The sequence below is a fragment of the Solanum lycopersicum genome, chromosome 7 (assembly GCF_036512215.1).
Source record: "Solanum lycopersicum chromosome 7, SLM_r2.1".
NCBI classification, from domain to species: domain Eukaryota; kingdom Viridiplantae; phylum Streptophyta; class Magnoliopsida; order Solanales; family Solanaceae; genus Solanum; species Solanum lycopersicum.
The window spans coordinates 13517039-13523519 of NC_090806.1; positions in this window are offsets into that span (position 1 = coordinate 13517039).

Below are 6481 nucleotides of genomic sequence, written 5' to 3' on the forward strand. Positions count from 1 at the left end.
CTATTAGTTCTTTGTAATGTCATTTGGTCTCTCTAATTCTCGACGGCATTTATGAATCTCATTAATAGCGTGTTTCAAAGTTACCTAGACTAATTTCTCATTGTATTCATTGACGACATCTTGGTATATTAAAAATGAGGGTGAACACGTGGACAATTTAATGGTCATGTTAGAAGTTATTAGGGGGAAACAATTATTTTCCATGTATGCCAAAGGTGAGTTTTGGTTTTGTTCCATGGCATTTCTTGGTCATATCATTTCTAGTGAGCAAATTGAGGTTGATCCAAGAAAAGCTAAGGCGGTCAAGAATTGGCCTTGACATTTGACTCCAGCCGACAGTAGGAGTTTCTTTGGTCTAGCAGTTTATTATCAGAGGTTTATGGATGTTTTGTGTCCATTGCATCTCCCTTGACTACCTTGACCCAACAGATTACGAAATTTGAGTGTTCAAAGGCATGTGGGAGAAACTTCCAAATCATAAAAGATAGATTTACTTCCGCTGTAGTGTTGACTTTACCAAAGGGTACCAAGGGGTTTGTTGTGTATTGTGATGCATACCGAGTGGTTTTAGGGTGTGTGCTTATGCAACTTGGGAAAGCAGTAGCTTATGCTTATAGACAACTTAAGGTGCATTAGATGAATTATTTAACTCATGGTCTTGAGTAAGAAGTCGTGGTATTTTCCTTTAAAGTACGGAGGCATTACTTGTATGGTGTTCATGCTGATAAGTATACCGACCACAAGAGCCTCCAATATGTGTTTACTCAAAAAGAGTTGAATCTCCGATGAAGAAGATGGTTGGAAATGTCGAATGATTACAACATGAGTGTTCTCTATCACCCCGACAAGGACAATGTGGTTGTTCATGCTCTAAGTCGTATTACCATGGGTAATGTGTCTCATGTAGACGAATCCAACAATGACCTAGTGAAGGATATTCATAGGTTGGATACATTACACATTAGACTGGAAGATTCTCCGAATGGTGGTTTTATGGTCCATCATAACTCTGAGTAATCTTTAGTAGTTGAGGTGAATTCCAAACCACACCTTCATTAACCATTGATGGAGTTGAAGGAATCGGTTCTTGGTAAGCTTAATGAGTCATTCTCCTTTGTATGGGATGATGTCTTGAAGTATCAAGGAAGGTTGTGTTCCCAATGTAGATGGTCTGAGGAATAAGATCCTTGAGAAAGCTCATGGGTTTGTTTACTCAATTCATCAGTGTTTGACAAAGATGTACCATGACCTCATGAGGTGTTTTGTTTGGAAGGTTTGAAAAAGGACATAGCAGAATTTGTTACTAAGTGTCAAAATTGTCAACAAGTGAAAGCTGAACACCAAAAGATGGGTGGTTTGCTTCAAGAAATTCAAGTTCCTACTTGGAAGTGGGAAGAACTCAATATTTATTTTGTGGTAGGTTTTCCTCGTTCACAAAAGAATATGACTCCCTATCGGTGGTTTTGGATAGATTCAGCAAATCCGCTCATTTTATTCCCATTATGTCCATCATAGGAGAAGGGAATTAGAGTGTGAAGAAGGTGATAAGGTATACTTGAATATTTCGCATATGAAAAGGGTGGTTGGATTTTGCAAGAAAAGGGAAGTTGAGACCTCGTTATGTGTGTCCGTATGAAATCTTTTAAAGGATTGGAAAGGTAGCCTATGACTTGAAACTCCCTAGTGAGCTATCATCGGTTCATCCGATTTTCCATATTCTATAATTAAGAAGTGTATCGGTGATCTCGAGTCCATTATTCCTAATGAGGGTCTTGATGTGCAACAAAACCTCTCTTATTAGGAGGTTCCGGTCCAAACCCTTGATAGACAAGTAAAGCAGTCGAGGAAAAAAGAGGTGGTTTCTGTAAAGGTGTTATGGAAGAATCACCTAGTTGAGGGTGCAACATGGGATGCCGAGGCCGACAAGAAATCCCGTTACCCTTATCAATTTGATGACTATGGTTATTTAGTCCTCCTAATAATGAAAATAATGACTAAAATTGAGGTTGCTTTGATTTTGTGTGATGTTTTGCAAAAATGTGCATTTTATGGTTTCTTTACAGTGAAGTGTGTTTTTCACTTGAAAAACATGCAATTCTTCTTGTTTTAATTTATGTTATGAATTTTTATACAGTGAGTCTTTGAGAAATGATATTGAACATGTTGGTAAGTTGTGTTTTGGCATGATTGACTCATATATGGTATGTTGAGCTCTTGTTGTTGAGAGAGGGATATTCCTCACAATATGATTTTGAGTCTTCTATGTGGTAGTTGAAGCTTTTGAATTATTATGTGCAAGAATACCATGATTGATTTGATAACTTGTGATGTCATGTATTGTTGATTTGTTGGGGTGCTAGTCTTGAGTCTATTCATCCCTTTTCAAAAGATTTTAATGTCATTCGGGGACAAATTTTGCTAAGGGGGGAAAATGTGATACTTTGTAAGTCTAACACTACACCATTTTAGGCCTACGGCCACACAACTAAAGTGTATCCTAAACTAGCAAAATGTGTGGCCATTGATAAAAGGCAACACTATTGGACTTTCAGGAAAACTTTTTAGAGGGTGACCTAAAGAAGCATAACCTTTGACATTAAGAAACACTTTTTAAATGTTTCCATCTTTGGTTACACTTATAAAGCATAGCCAAAGAGGTATAAGGGAACACTTTGTTGTTATGCATTAACAACACCAATTTTTTTATTAGACTTTACGTAAAACGTTGCCTTTCCAGTGTTATTGGTCACACTTACAAAGTGTTGCGTTTTATAGGTCATCTAGAGCAACACTTACAAAGTGTTGCCTTTTGTTGGTGATCTAAAACAACACTTATAAAGTGTAACTTTATACCTCATCTAGAGCAACACTTATAAAGTGTAAGTTTATAACTCATCTAGAGCAACACTTAGAAAGTATAACTTTATATCTCATTTAGCGCAACACTTAGAAAGTGTAACTTAATATCTTATTTAGAAAAATACTTATAAATTGTAATGTTATATATCTTTTAGAGAAACACTTATAAAGTGTAACTTTATATCTCATTTAGAGCAACACACTTATACAGTGTAACTTTAACATTACAATTTTGAATTAAACACACACCCACACACACACACACACACACACACACACACATATATATATATATAAAGATATATATACGTATATATATATATACCTACACAAGTGACCTCAAGAAAAAAATTAACTAATAACTAAATCGAAGCTATTTATTTAAAATAAAGTTCAAGAAACATGTCATGTACAACAAAAACTTAGAAAGTTATTGCTTAAAGATCTTTAATATCAATAAATTCCAAAAAAATGCGTCATTCAAAAGTAGACGACAATATACAAAAAATCTTCATCATTCACTATAGTAGATCAAGTTTACTTCTGCCCAAAATTCCAATTCAATTACCAACATTTTCCTGCAAATTCAAAATAAAATTATTAGTGGCGCAATTGGATGATATATTTCTTATCAAGTGAACTTCATAGCTAAACAAAAATTTTATTATCACAATGATGACTACTTTGTAGTTATATTTAGCACCAATGAAGACAATGATAAGGGCCACATATCTTTGCAAACAAGCTAAGCCATTAATTGTGTGGGAACCCAACTTTCAATTTGCCAACGCGGTACTAAATTTTGTACCACTGTGGATCAAGATGCGAAAACTTCACCTCAGATGTTGGTGTGGACTCAGTTACTACAATAAGAAGTACGTTAGGCTTTCTAGTGTATGCAAATAAATATACAAGCAAAGAGGAGAGAATTTCATATGCCAGGGTTCTTATATATATTGATGCCACACTCCCTCTTCGAGAAATATTCAAAGTATAATATCCTATTGGAATTGTTTTTGACCAAAAGGTATGGTATGATTGGTTTCCAGAGTACTGCAATACATGTTTACAAGTTGGACATGATTGTAGTAGAACACAATCCGAACCTGAAGCGACAACACAGGAGAAGAAGAGGGTCCAAAACAAGACAAATTTGCCACATAAAATAGTACAACAATGGAAACTTAGACAAGATCAAAACCAATAGGTTCAACAAGAAGAGGCAATTGAGAAGTCTATTGCTGAATTTCTACCACTGCAAAAGGAGGCAAAATTTCATAACGTAAAACATAAATCAACTTAAAAAAATAGTCTGAGCACCAAACCATGCGCTATGCTTACTGGGAATCTTTACAGTCCACTAATAAATGGCCAGCCAACAGGGAGTTCCAAACTAATCACTAGAGCATGAAAATGCAGCACAACGAGGGTGAAAGAAGGAAAACCTCAGACGATCAGTAACAAATATACAAACAACTCAGAATGGTGTGATAACTACCTACATAGCAACATAGGGAGAATATGGAATTTATTGGACAAGATTAAAATGGAATATAAAATGATTTCAATGACTGATCAAACAACACAGAGCCATAAAAAAAGCATTACATTACATTTATGATTCTACTTCACTACACTATAAGGATGGCACATAGCGGACAACAATGTTAGACTAAAAAGAGTATCAGTTACCCAATGTCAACCACTACTCACAGAAATGCTAGACAAAATCACATGTTGGACAACAAAGTTTTTATTGTATGTAGGGAGAGAACATAGCATAGGAAGAACATCAATATCAATATAATATGCCTTGATTATAAATACCATTAGAAATAACATATCGAATTGAAAGCAAATCTCTTTCAAAGATTAAGTTCAACATAGAATTGACATAGCAAAATCTCCTAAGGAAACATTGCAGAAGCAACATACTCATCACAATAGTATAACTACTAATTCTACAATCCCTAGTTCGAACGATTTCATTAATCTTGCTATGCAGTATCAACCAACAATCAAGATGGATCTGAAAAGTAAAATTCAATAAATAAGGATACTATGGAGAGACAAATATATAATAAGTCAACCACTGACAACATGTTGGGCATGAGAACACTCACATCGACAGTAGTATATTCTTATTCAAAGTTCAAAGCAGTAAAACAATATGAAAACTATCGAAGCAGTAAAACAGTAGGGAAAAAAGTACACAACTACAACAAGAAATCACTAAAGTCCTCTTTCAACACAATATAACACCTATACAACTAAAACAAAGTACAAATTGAACTTTCAAAGGTTCAAGATATTAGAATAAGTTAAGAATTTCTCTAACAAGAACACCAACTCAAATTGAAGAAAAAACAATATACAAACTATCAACAGAGAATCTTAAATACACAATACCTTTTGAAAAACCGAATCATGAGCTGACCCCGAAAAATATGAAAGATCCAACACACCGTATATATCTTGAAAATTCAATCCGTATTTTTGCAGCAATTGAGTGAATGATTGTTACATTTCTTCTCTGAATTCTTCCTTTAGATAAGTGATTTCATTGGAAATTTTTTTGTTTTAGATTATTAATTTCCTCATCTTTCATCAAAGAACTTGTTGTCACTAATTTACCATAGCACCTAAGTCGACCAGGCTGCTCCTTTCCAAACACTGCCCTAAATGAATCATCAGTTGTTTCCCTAGAAATTTGGCGATTCTAAAGTTGATCCTATTGAAAAAAGTTTGCATCTACATTGAATTGTAAGTAATATTTCATTTCCAGTCCTATGATAGAGATCAAGAACTTAAAAAAAATGACAAATTTTCATAGCAAACAATTCACTGATATCGACAAAGAATTGATATCTCATCAAAATTGCACAAGTACAAGAAGAAGATGACAGACGGGATAAAATTCAGTGGAGTCAAACTCCCTATAATATATAAATTTAAAGTCTAAGTCAAATTCACTATTAATCCTCTTCAAAAAAAACATAGTATAGAAACTTGGGTATCACTCAGGAATTCCTTCCGTATCTTGGTATGAGTTGCAATAAACATTTCAGGATTTTGTGGTTCTTCTTTGTTGTCTTTTGATGCACGCTACAAATTATATTAAAAGAAATTAAAAAAACGTCAGTATGTTCTACTAATGTCCAAAAAAATGAAATTCAAAATTTTGAAGAAATTCCAGGCAAGTATTACTAATGCCACACGTACTCTAGCAAAATTAATAGGTTACAATTGATGCATCCACTTATGTTTTTTTCTATACTAAGAATTCATCCCGTATATGGACTATTATTAAATAAAAAGAGATAATTGAATTGATAAATAAAAATTAATAAATTTAACAAAAAATATGTCGATGAGTAGAAATACAATAATTTAGCCTTGCTATAATAGTTGGGTGTTTCCAATACTCGATCAACTGGTTGAATTAATTCTCTCGAATGCCATCAGGACATTTTGCTAGCATCTCCTAACGGGCACTTTTTCTTATCCAAAAAGATATTCTTATGTTTTTGTATGTGTCGCCTCAAAGCATCACGAAGACTAATCATCACCCACTTCTTTCCTTCTATTGGAATTATACATTTGGACTATCCAAAATAAAATA